The following is a 13,239-nucleotide window of genomic DNA, read 5'->3' as shown; positions in this document are numbered from 1 at the left end:
ACTTGGAGTATTATTTACAGAAGAAAAAGTGGTTCCCAAGTTGGTAATGATACCCTCAAGTTTATCGATTCTAGTGGAATCCTGATTTATTCTTTCATTAACTATGGGTTCCTTCTCCTTAATATTTTTTAAAGTGACTCCTACTTAGATCCATATTGAGTAATGTGGTTGTGGATCTTTTTATCCAAATTTTCAATTAACTCTACGGTAGCAACTTTATTTTTAACAATTTCAAGTTTTTGCATTACATGCTCCAAAGTTAACATAGTACCATTAACCAAAAGAGGGGGTGAGCCAAACAAATCTATCATAGCATTATAGGAATCAAAAGTGTGGCTACCCAAGAAATTCCCTCTGGTAATGGTATCAAGGACATATCTGTGCCAAGGAGTAGTGCCTACATAAAAATTGCGGAGAAGAATGGAAGTAGATTGCTTTCTGGTAGATCTATTTTGAGCATTGCACATTCTATACCAAGCGTCTTTTAGATTTTCTCCTTCCCTTTGCTTAAAATGAAGAATTTCATTTTCGGGAGACAACGGAGAAGATAGGGGACTAGCCATAACAACAAGCAAGCAATACAACACACAAGCAAACAAGAAACGGGCAAAAAGAGGCAAATAGAGAAAGAGAAGGAGGACGAAGAGAGAGGGCGAATAAAACGACAAGGGTGAAGTGGGGGAGAGGAAAACGAGAGGCAAATGGCAAATAATGTAATGCGGGAAATAAGGGTTTGTGATGGGTACTTGGTATGTTGACTTCTGCGTAGACTCCCCAGCAACGGCGCCAGAAATCCTTCTTGCTACCTCTTGAGCACTGCGTTGGTTTTCCCTTGAAGAGGAAAGGGTGATGCAACAAAGTAGCATAAGTATTTCCCTCAGTTTTTGAGAACCAAGGTATCAATCCAGTAGGAGGCCACGCAGGAGTCCCTCGCACCTACACAAACAAATAAAATCCTCGCAACCAACGCAATAAAGGGGTTGTCAATCCCTTCACGGTCACTTACGAAAGTGAGATCTGATAGATATGATAAGATAATATTTTTGGTATTTTTATGATAAAGATGCAAAGTAAAGAAAGAAAAATAAATGAAAAAGGAAATAGCTTGTTGACGGAAGATTAATATGATGGAAAATAGACCCGGGGGCCATAGGTTTCACTAGTGGCTTCTCTCGAGAGCATAAGTATTACGGTGGGTAAACAAATTACTGTTGAGCAATTGACAGAATTGAGCATAGTTATGAGAATATCTAAGTATGATCATGTATATAGGCATCACGTCCGAGACAAGTAGACCGACTCCTGCCTGCATCTACTACTATTACTCCACACATCGACCGCTATCCAGCATGCATCTAGAGTATTAAGTTCAAAAGAACAGAGTAACACTTTAAGCAAGATGACATGATGTAGAGGGATAAACTCATGCAATATGAAATAAACCCCATCTTGTTATCCTCGATGGCAACAATACAATACATGCCTTGCTGCCCCTACTGTCACTGGGAAAGGACACCACAAGATTGAACCCAAAGCTAAGCACTTCTTCCATTGCAAGAAAGATCAATCTAGTAGGCCAAACCAAACTGATAATTCAAAGAGACTTGCAAAGATAACCAATCATACATAAAAGAACTCAGAGAAGATTCAAATATTGTTCATAGATAAACTTGATCATAAACCCACAATTCATCGGTCTCAACAAACACACCGCAAAAGAAGATTACATCGAATAGATCTCCACAAGAGAGGGGGAGAACTTTGTATTGAGATCCAAAAAGAGAGAAGAAGCCATCTAGCTAATAACTATGGACCCGAAGGTCTGAAGTAAACTACTCACACTTCATCGGAGAGGCTACGGTGTTGATGTAGAAGACCTCTGTGATCGATGCCCCCTCCGGTGGAGCTCCGGAAAAGGCCCCAAGATGGGATCTCATGGGTACATAAAGTTACGGAGGTGGAATTAGGATTTTGGCTTCGTATCTGGTTGTTTGGGGGTACGTAGGTATATATAGGAGGAAGAAGTACGTCGGTGAAGCAACATGGGCCCCACGAGGGTGGAGGGCGCGCCCGGGGGGGGGGGGGTAGGCGCGCCCCCTACCTCGTGCCCTCCTGGTTGCTTTCTTGACATAGGGTCCAAGTCCTTTGGATCATGTTCATTCCGAAAATCACGTTCCCAAAGGTTTCATTCCGTTTGGACTCCGTTTGATATTCTTTTTCTGCAAAACTCTGAAATAAGCAAAAAACAACAATTCTGTGTTGGGCCTCCGGTTAATAGGTTAGTCCCAAAAATAATATAAAAGTATATAATAAAGCCCAATAATGTCCAAAACAGGATATAATATAGCATGGAACAATCAAAAATTATAGATACGTTGGAGACGTATCATCCGGCGAGGCGGGGCGGCGGGCTCCGGCGTGGGCGGCGGCGATGGCGCGGGCGGCGGACGCGGCGGCGGCGGCGGCGGCTGATGAGGCGGTGGCGGCCTAGGGTTTGGGGGCACGGCGCGACGTGGGCTGGGGCCTCGGGGCCTCGGCTTATAAAGTCGGCTGGGTCGGTGTCCGAGGCGGACACGACCCGGTAAGGCGGTTCACTTTTTTCTTAAAAATATTCCGACGCACAGAAAAATGAAGAAAAGAAATACTAAACGGACTCCAAAAATCCTGAAATAAATATTCCCCGTCTTCTAAAAGTATTCCGAACAAAGTGAACATTTATTTGGGCCTCTAATGTAATTTTGAAAAACGCATAGTTTTCCTAATTCAAATAAAATAGCGATAAAACCCAAATAAAATATACAAATTGATTTTAATATTTTTCCTCCAACATTTCATTTATTTTGGAGAAATCATATTATCTCCTCTCATATAATTTTAATATGAAATATTTTCAGAGAGAAAAATAATTAAAACCAAAGTGATCTTTGTTTCGATAATTGAGAAAAGTTCAAATATGAGAACTAGGAAAATCCCCAACTCGCTCCGAGGGTCCTTGAGTTGCTTAGGATTTCGAGGATCACAAAACGAAATGCAATAAAGTATGATATGCATGAATGACCTATGTATAACATTCCAAATTGAAAATTTGGGATGTTACAGATCTCTTGGGTATATAAGGTTGCGGCGGTGGAAATAGGGTTTCGTGGTGCTCCTGGATGTTTGCGGGGTATATGGATATATATAGGAGGAAGAAGTACGTTGGTGGACCAACGAGGGGCCCACGAGGGTGGAGGGCGCGCCCAGGGAGGGTGGGTGCGCCCCCCTGCCTTGTGGCCTCCTCGATTGATTCTTGACGTCAACTCCAAGTCTCCTGGATCACGTTTGTTCCAAAAATAACGTTCCCGAAGGTTTTATTCCGTTTGGACTCCGTTTGATATTCCTTTTCGGCGAAACTCTAAAATAGGCAAAAAAACAGCAATTTGGGCTGGGCCTCCGGTTAATAGGTTAGTCCCAATAATAATATAAAAGTGTAAAAATAAGCCCATTAACATCCAAAATAGATAATATAATAGCATGGAGCAATCAAAAATTATAGATACGTTGGAGACGTATCAAGCATCCCCAAGCTTAATTCCTGCTCGTCCTCGAGTAGGTAAATGATAAAAAAGATAATTTTTGATGTGGAATGCTTCCTAACATATTTCTCAATGTAATTTTTCTTTATTGTTGCATGAATGTTTAGATATGAAAGTTTCAAGATAAAAGTTTAATATTGACATAGAAATAATAATACTTCAAGCATAATAAGTAAGCAATCATGTCTTCTCAAAATAACATGGCCAAAGAAAGTTATCCCTACAAAATCATATAGTCTGGCTATGCTCTATCTTCATCACACAAAATATTAAATCATGCACAACCCCGATGACAAGCCAAGCAATTGTTTCATACTTTTGATGTTCTCAAACTTTTTCAATCTTCACGCAATATATGAGCGTTAGCCATGGATATAGCACTATGGTGGAATAGAATGGTGGTTGTGGAGAAGACAAAAGAGAAGAAGATAGTCTCACATCAACTAGGCGTATCAACGGGCTATGGAGATGCCCATCAATAGATATCGATGTGAGTGAGTAGGGATTGCCATGCAACGGATGCACTAGAGCTATAAGTGTATGAAAGCTCAACAAAAGAAACTAAGTGGGTGTGCATCCAACTTTCTTGCTCACGAAGACCTAGGGCAATTTGAGGAAGCCCGTCATTGGAATATACAAGCCAAGTTCTATAATGTAAAATTCCCACTAGTTTATGAAAGTGACAACATAGGAGACTCTCTATCATGAAGATCATGGTGCTACTTTGAAGCACAAGTGTGGTAAAAGGATAGTAACATTGTCCCTTCTCTCTTTTTCTCTCATTTTTTTATTTGGGCCTTCTTTCCTTTTCTCTTTTGGCCTCTTTTCTCTCTTTTTTTTATTTTTCGTCCGGAGTCCCATCCTGACTTGTGGGGGAATGATAGTCTCCATCACCCTTTCCTCACTGGAACAATGCTCTAATAATGATGATCATCACACTTCTTTTTTTACTTATAACTCAAGAATTACAACTCAATACTTAGAACAAAATATGACTCTATGTGAATGCCTCCGGCGGTGTACCAGGATATGCAATGAATCAAGAGTGACATCTATGAAAGAATTATGAACGGTGGCTTTGCCACAAATACGATGTCAACTACATGATCATGCGAAGCAATATGACAATGATGAAGCGTGTCATAATAATGGAACGGTGGAAAGTTGCATAGCAATATATCTCGGAATGGCTATGGAAATGCCATAATAGGTAGGTATGGTGGCTGTTTTGAGGAAGGTATATGGTGGGTTTATGGTACCAGCAAAAGTTGCGCGGTACTAGAGAGGCTAGCAATGGTGGAAGGGTGAGGGTGCGTATAATCCATGGACTCAACATTAGTCATAAAGAACTCACATACTTATTGCAAAAATCTATTAGTTATCGAAACAAAGTACTACGCACATGCTCCTAGGGGGATAGATTGGTAGGAAAAGACCATCGCTCGTCCCCAACCGCCACTCATAAGGAAGGCAATCAATAAATAAATCATGCTCCGACTTCATCACATAACGGTGCACCATACGTGCATGCTGCGGGAATCACAAACTTCCAACACAAGTATTTCTCAAATTCACAACTAGTCAACTAGCATGACTCTAATATCACCATCTCCATATGTCAAAACAATTATCAAGTATCAAACTTTTCTTAGTATTCAATGCACTTATATAAAAGTTTTTATTATGCCTAAAAGCAAATTCCCATGTTGTTCTAAATGAATCTCAAAATAATATAAGTGAAGCATGAGAGATCAATTATTTCTATAAAATAGAACCACTGTCGTGCTCTAAAAAGATATAAGTGAAGCACTAGAGCAAAAACTATATAGCTCAAAAGATATAAGTGAAGCACATAGAGTATTCTAATACGTTCCAATTCATGTGTGTCTCTCTCAAAAGGTGTGTACAGAAACGATGATTGTGGTAAACTAAAAAGCAAAGACTCAAATCATACAAGACGCTCCAGGCAAAACATATATCATGTGGTGAATAAAAATATAGCTCCAAGTAAAGTTACCGATGAACGAAGACAAAGGAGGGGATGCCTTCCGGGGCATCCCCAAGCTTAGGCTTTTTGGTGTCCTTGTATTTTACCTTGGGGTGCCATGGGCATCCCCAAGCTTAGGATCTTTCCACTCCTTGTTCCATAATCCATCAAATCTTTACCCAAAACTTGAAAACTTCACAACACAAAACTTAACAAGAGAATCTCGTGAGCTCCGTTAGCGAAAGAAAACAAAACATCACTTCAAGGTACTGTAATGAACTCATTCTTTATTTATATTGGTGTTAAAACTACTGTATTCCAACTTCTCTATGGTTTATAAACTCTTTTACTAGCCATAGATTCATCAAAATAACCAAACAACACACGAAAAACAGAATCTGTCAAAAACAGAACAGTCTGTAGTAATCTGTAACTAACGCAAACTTCTGGAACCCCAAAAATTCTAAATAAATTTATGGACGTGAGGAATTTATATATTAATCATTTGGAAAAATAATTAACTAAATAGAACTCTCCAATAAAAAATGGCAGCAATTCTCGTGAGCGCTAAAGTTTCTGCTTTTTACAGCAAGATCAAAAAGACTTTCCCCAAGTCTTCCCAACGGTTCTACTTGGCACAAAAACTAATTAAACACAAAACACAACCAAAACAGAGGCTAGATAAATTATTTATTAATAAACAGGATCAAAAATCAAGGAATAAAAATAAAATTGGGTTGCCTCCCAACAAGCGCTATCGTTTAACGCCCCTAGCTAGGCATAAAAGTAAGGATAGATCTAGGTATTGCCATCTTTGGAAGGCAATCCATAAGTGGCTCTCATAATAGATTCATATGGTAATTTAATTTTCTTTCTAGGGAAGTGTTCCATGCCTTTCCTTAATGGAAATTGGAATCTAATATTCCCTTCCTTCATATCAATAATTGCACCAATCGTTCTAAGCAAAGGTCTACCAAAAATAATAGGACATGAAGGATTGCAATCTATATTAAGAACAATGAAATCTACGGGCACATAATTCCTATTTGCAACAATAAGAACATCATTAATCTTTCCCATAGGTTTCTTAATAGTGGAATCCGCAAGGTGCAAGTTTAAAGAATAATCATCAAATTCACGGAAACCTAGCAAATCACACAAAGTTTTTGGGATCGTGGAAACACTAGCACGCAAATCATACAAAGCATAGCATTCATGATATTTAATTGTAATTTTTATTGTAGGTTCCCACTCATCATCAAGTTTTCTAGGGATAGAAACATCCAACTCAAGTTTTTCTTCATAAGATTGCATCAAAGCATCAACGATATGTTTAGTAAAAGCTTTATTTTGACTATAAGCATGAGGAGAATTTAGCACAGATTGCAACAAGGAAATAAAATCTATCAAAGAGCAATTATCATAATTAAATTCCTTGAAATCCAAGATAGTGGGTTCATTACTATTCAAAGTTTTGACCTGTTCAATCCCACTTTTATCAATTTTTGCATCAAGATCTAAAAACTCCAAATTTTGGGACGCCTTCTAACTAAAGTTGACTCATCTCTAGTCCCATAATTATCAAGATTCATATTTCAAAACAAAGATTTAATAGGGGACACATCAATTACTTTTAGATCTTCATCCTTATTATCATTAAAACTGGAAGAACACGCTTTCACAAAGCAATCTCTTTTTGCACGCATCCTAGCGGTTCTTTCTTTGCACCCATCAATGGGAATTCTCACGGCTTTGAGAGACTCATTGATATCATGCTTAGGTGGAATACATCTAAGTTTCAAAGAATCAATATCAAGAGAAATTCTATCCACGTTCCTAGCCAACTCATCAATCTTAAGCAATTTTTCTTCAATCAAAGCATTGAAACTCTTTTGCGAAGTAATAAATTCTTTAATACTAGATTCAAAATCAGAGGGCCTCTTATTATAATTTCCATAAGAATTGTTGTAGGAATTATTATTAGAGGAATTACTAGGAAATGGCCTAGAATTAAAATTACCTCTATACGCATTGTTACCGAAATTGTTCCTACCAACAAAATTCACATCCATAGATTAATTATTATTCTCAATCAAAGTAGACAAAGGCATATAATTAGGATCATTAGGAGCACTCTTATTAGCTAACAATTTCATAAGTTCATCCATCTTTCCACTCAAAACATTAATCTCTTCAATTGCATGCACTTTTTTACTAGTAGATCTTTCCGTGTGCCATTGAGAATAATTAACCATAATATTATCTAGGAGTTTGGTAGCTTCTCCTAAAGTGATTTCCATAAAAGTGCCTCCCACGGCTGAATCTAAAAGATTTCTAGAAGCAAAGTTCAATCCGGCATAAATTTTTTGTATAATCATCCAAAGATTCAAACCATGGGTAGGGCAATTACGTATCATTAATTTCATCCTCTCCCAAGCTTGTGCAACATGTTCATGATCAAGTTGCTTAAAATTCATAATATCGTTTCTAAGAGAGATGATCTTAGCGGGAGGAAAATACTTAGAGATAAAAGCATCTTTGCACTTATTCCATGAATCAATACTATTTTTAGGCAAAGACGAACACCAAGCTTTAGCACGATCTCTAAGTGAAAACAGAAATAGCTTAAGTTCAAAAATATCATTATCCACATCTTTCTTCTTTTGCATATCACACAAATCAACAAAGTTGTTTAGATGGGTAGCAGCATCTTCACTAGGAAGGCCAGAAAACGGATCTTTCATGACAAGATTCAGCAAAGCATTATTAATTTCACAAGATTCAACATCGGTAAGAGGAGCAATAGGAGTGCTAATAAAATCATTATTGTTGGTATTGGCAAAGTCACACAATTTAGGATTATCTTGAGCCATCGTGACAAGCAAGCAATCCAACACACAAGCAAATAAGAAATAGGCAAAAGAGGCAAATTGGAAAAGAGAAGAGGTACGGAAAAAGAGGGAAAATAAAATGGCAAGGGTGAAGTGGGGGAGAGGAAAATGAGAGGCAAATGGCAAATAATGTAATGCGAAGGATAAGAGTTGTGATGGGTACTTGGTATGTCTTGACTTGGCGTAGATCTCCCCGGCAACGGCGCCAGAAATCCTTCTTGCTACCTCTTGAGCACTGCGTTGGTTTTCCCTTGAAGAGGAAAGGCTGATGCAGTAAAGCAGCATAAGTATTTCCCTCAGTTTTTGCGAACCAAGGTATCAATCCAGTAGGAGACCACGCACAAGTCACCTCGTACCTACACACACAAATAAGAACCTCGCAACCAATGCGATAAAGGGGTTGTCAATCCCTTCACGGCCACTTGCAAGAGTGAGATCTGATAGAGATGATAATAATAATATAAATATTTTTGGTGTTTTTATGATATAGATTGAAAGTAAAGATTGCAAAATAAAATATATTGGAAACTTGTATGATGGAGAATAGACCCGGGGGCCATAGGTTTCACTAGTGGCTTCTCTCAAGATAGCATAAGTATTACGGTGGGTGAACAAATTACTGTCGAGCAATTTATAGAAAAGCGAATAGTTATGAGAATATCTAGGCCTGATCATGTATATAGGCATCACGTCCGAGACAAGTTGACCAAAATGATTCTGCATCTACTACTATTACTCCACACATCGACCGCTATCCAGCATGCATCTAGAGTATTAAGTTCATAAGAACAAAGTAACGCCTTAAGCAAGATGACATGATGTAGAGGGATAAATTCATGCAATATGATATAAACCCCATCTTTTTATCCTCGATGGCAACAATACAATACGTGTCGGTTCCCTTTCTGTCACTGGGATCGAGCGCCGCAAGATTGAACCCAAAGCTAAGCACTTCTCCCATTGCAAGAAAGATCAATCTAGTAGGCCAAACCAAACTGATAATCCGAACATACTTGCAAAGATAGACCAATCATACATAAAAGAATTCAAAGAAGATTCAAATATTGTTCATAGATAAACTTGATCATAAACCCACAATTCATCGGATCTCGACAAACACACCTCAAAAGAGGATTACATCGAATAGATCTCCAAGAGAATTGAGGAGAACTTTGTATTGAGATCCAGAGAGAGATAAAAAGCCATCTAGCTACTAGCTATGGACCCGAAGGTCTGAAGTAAACTACTCACACATCATTGGACAGGCCATGGAGTTGATGTAGAGGCCCTCCGTGATTAATGCCCCCTCCGGCGAAGCTCCGGAAAAGGCCCCAAGATGGGATCTCTTGGGTACAGAAGGTTACGGTGGTGTAAATAGGGTTTTGTGGTGCTCCTGGATGTTTGCGGGGTATATGGATATATATAGGAGGAAGAAATACGTCAGTGGAGCAACGAGGGGCCCACGAGGGTGGACGGCGCGCCCAGGGGGTGGGCGCGCCCCCTGCCTCGTGGCCTCCTCGATTGATTCTTGACGTCCACTCCAAGTCTCCTAGATTACGTTTGTTCCAAAAATAACGCTCCCAAAGGTTTCATTCCGTTTGAACTCCATTTGATATTCCTTTTCGATGAAACTCTAAAATAGGCAAAAAAACAACAATTTGGGTTGGGCCTCCGGTTAATAGGTTAGTCCCAAAAATAATATAAAAGTGTAAAAATAAGCCCATTAACTTCCAAAATAGATAATAGAATAGCATGGAGCAATCAAAAATTATAGATACGTTGGAGACATATCAAAGCTTCCTTAGTATCTTCCTGAGAATCACCGGATAAGAACATTGATTGAAAAGAATGAACAGACTTCACATCCATAAGATGGATACTTGATTAAGAAATATGAGTCCTTGAAGAAAAAGGGTGGGAGGGCGGGAAAAAAGACAACTTGGGATGGATGAAACAAACACCGTTGAGAAAACTTAGAGTTGATCTTGTGGATATTGACAATGATCGGATCCACTTGAAGAGGAGCAAACCGGTCGAGAAGAAATTGAGATGACAGACTCGATGATCAAGAAGGATTAGTATTCCCATAGAAATATGAGAGCACCGCTTAGAAAGGTATGGATTCAACACTTGACATTGAAGCAACTCGAATACCACAACTCAAAACAAAACAAGGGATTTGGCTTGCAGAATAAGCGGGAAAAAACATATGATAGAGATTTCGTCCGAAGTTTTTGTGGTGGGGCTCACACAGGCTCGATCGTATAGCACCATCATGTACAAGGCAGTGCACATGACATACGAAGCGTCCCCGAGTAAGCATAGCCAAGGACTCTTTAAGACACAACGAGACCACTGTAAAACCAACCGTGGATAGGCGGACCACTAGACGTCGAACCCCATTTTCATATCATACATCTGTCGGAAAGATATCCTAGGAGCTACTTTAATTCCCACTTATAAACTCCCAAAACTTTCTGGTTATGCAATCAGGTGTTGGGGATACAGGGAAGCATAATATCTCAACCAAACTAACAATCCCTACATCCAGCTGTATCCATCCTTCAACACATAACCAAGAAACCTTCAGAAATCGTGTACCTCAACCTTCGAAAAGCATCCATTATACGAGTTATGGCAATACTCCCGAACTCCCACCCCAGTACTAGGTGGGGTCGAGGTTATCTCACCAACAACTACATAAAAGAGATTTTCGATGTCGGCGAACTCAGGTATTCCAGAACTGCAACGATAAACTTGTGATGACAACATCTCAGAGCTCAACTCCCCGGGGCACTGCCACAACCCCTAAATGCCAGGAGGCACCGAGAACAATGTTCTCGTCACAAGACTATCAGAACGATTCCAAGATACCCGCGTGATCCTAAAAAAATCGTGAAATTTGAGAGAAGAGTCAAAACTTCTATGTCAGGAGGCCTCACCAGAGCGACGAAGGGACTAAGGAGTAAAAAGAATCCTACTCTCCGATATATATAATCCTAAGACTAAAAACATTTTGTTCTAGACTCAATAACGTCAGCGATTCGATCAAGCAGGGGATCCTAAGTCGGGGATGGCTCTGATCACCATCTTGTAACACCCATGATGCGGCTATATCTCCCACGTGTCGAGGCACGACTTAGAGGCATAACTGCATGGTGGTTTAGTCGCAATGGGGTAATCTTCACACAATCCCATGCACTGAATAAGAAAGGGATAAAGAGTTAGCTTACAATCGCCACTTCACACAAATAACAAGTTAAACATACATCATCCAGAGTACAATCAAGGTCCGACTATGGAACCAAAATAAAAGAAGAAGACCCCAATTGCTAGAACCCCGATCGTCCCAACAGGGCTCCACTACTGATCATCCGGAAAAGACACAAAACAACGACTAAGATCTTCATCAAGCTCCCACTTGAGCTCGGTTGCGTCACTTGCACTGGTATCATCGGCACCTGCAACTGTTCGGAAGTATCTGTGTGTCACGAGGACTCAGCAATCTCACACCCGCGAGATCAAGACTATTTAAGCTTATGGGTAGGGTAAGGTAATGAGGTGGAGTTGCAGCAAGCACTAAGCATATATGGTGGCTAACATGCGCAAATAAGAGCGAGAAGAGAAACAACACAACGGTCGAGAAGCTAGAAGTGATCAAGAAGCGATCCTGAAACTACTTATGCACAAAAATAACACAAGAACCGTGTTCACTTCCCGGACTCCACCGAAAAGAGACCATCACAGCTACACACACGGTTGATGCATTTTAAATAAGACAAGTGTCAAGTTCTCTACAACCGGATATTAACAAATTCCCATTTGCCACATAACCGCAGGCACGGCTCTCTAAAGTTTATACCCTGCAGGGGTGTCCCAACTTAGCCCATCACAAGCTCTCACGGTCAACGAAGGATATTCCTTCTCCCGGGAAGACCTGATCAGTCTCGGAATCCCGGTTAAAAGACATTTTGACAATGGTAAAAACAAGACCAGCAAAGCCGCCCGATGTGCCGACAATCCCGATAGGAGCTGCACATATCTCATTCTCAGGACACACCGGATGAACACTACGTACAACTATAACCAGCCCTCAAGTTTCCCCGAGGTGGCGCTGCAAGTGGCTCTAGGTCGGACCAACACTTAGAGAAGCACTAGCCCGGGGGGGTTAAAATAAAGATGACCCTCGGGAGCATGACTCCCAAGGGAAAAGTATAGGTGGTGGTGAGGCAAATGGTAAAACCAAGGTTGGGCCTTGCTGGAGGAGTTTTATTAAAAGCAAACTGTCAAGGGGTTCCCATAACACCCAACCGCGTAAGGAACGCAAAATCAAGAAACATAACTATAACAGCCTGGATTTTGGCCCTTTTCTTTTTCTTTTTGATTTATTGGTTTTTGTTCTGTTTTTCTTTTTGGAGTGGTTCTACGGCCGTGTCACCTGGGAAATCATCCTCTTTTTCCCTCCCAAGTGGATCATCATTCTCAAAATCCTGCCAAGATCATATCACTCCACTCCTTGACCAAACCCTAATTTCTTTTTCTAGGGAAAATTCCTTTTTCTATTAAAGGAATTACCCTGTCTGCCCTAGGTTGTGAAGCAACCTATATTGTTGTCACTCCCAAAAATCCCAATTAATTCTAGAAAATCCTTTGGGTAATAGGTTGCTCAAATATGTCCAAACATCACCTTGGCCAGTTCAAAAATAATTCTCCAAAATCCGTTCTTCCATTCTGTCCAGAGTGGCACTTTGTGAAGGAAGTGCCACCTATCCAATCTTGTTTGCTC

This window comes from Triticum urartu, chromosome 4A, assembly GCF_056163025.1.
Source record: "Triticum urartu cultivar PI428250 chromosome 4A, HENAU_Tu73, whole genome shotgun sequence".
NCBI classification, from domain to species: Eukaryota; Viridiplantae; Streptophyta; class Magnoliopsida; order Poales; family Poaceae; genus Triticum; species Triticum urartu.
The sequence above is the reverse complement of the archived record's forward strand: the minus strand, read 5'-3'. Positions refer to the sequence as shown.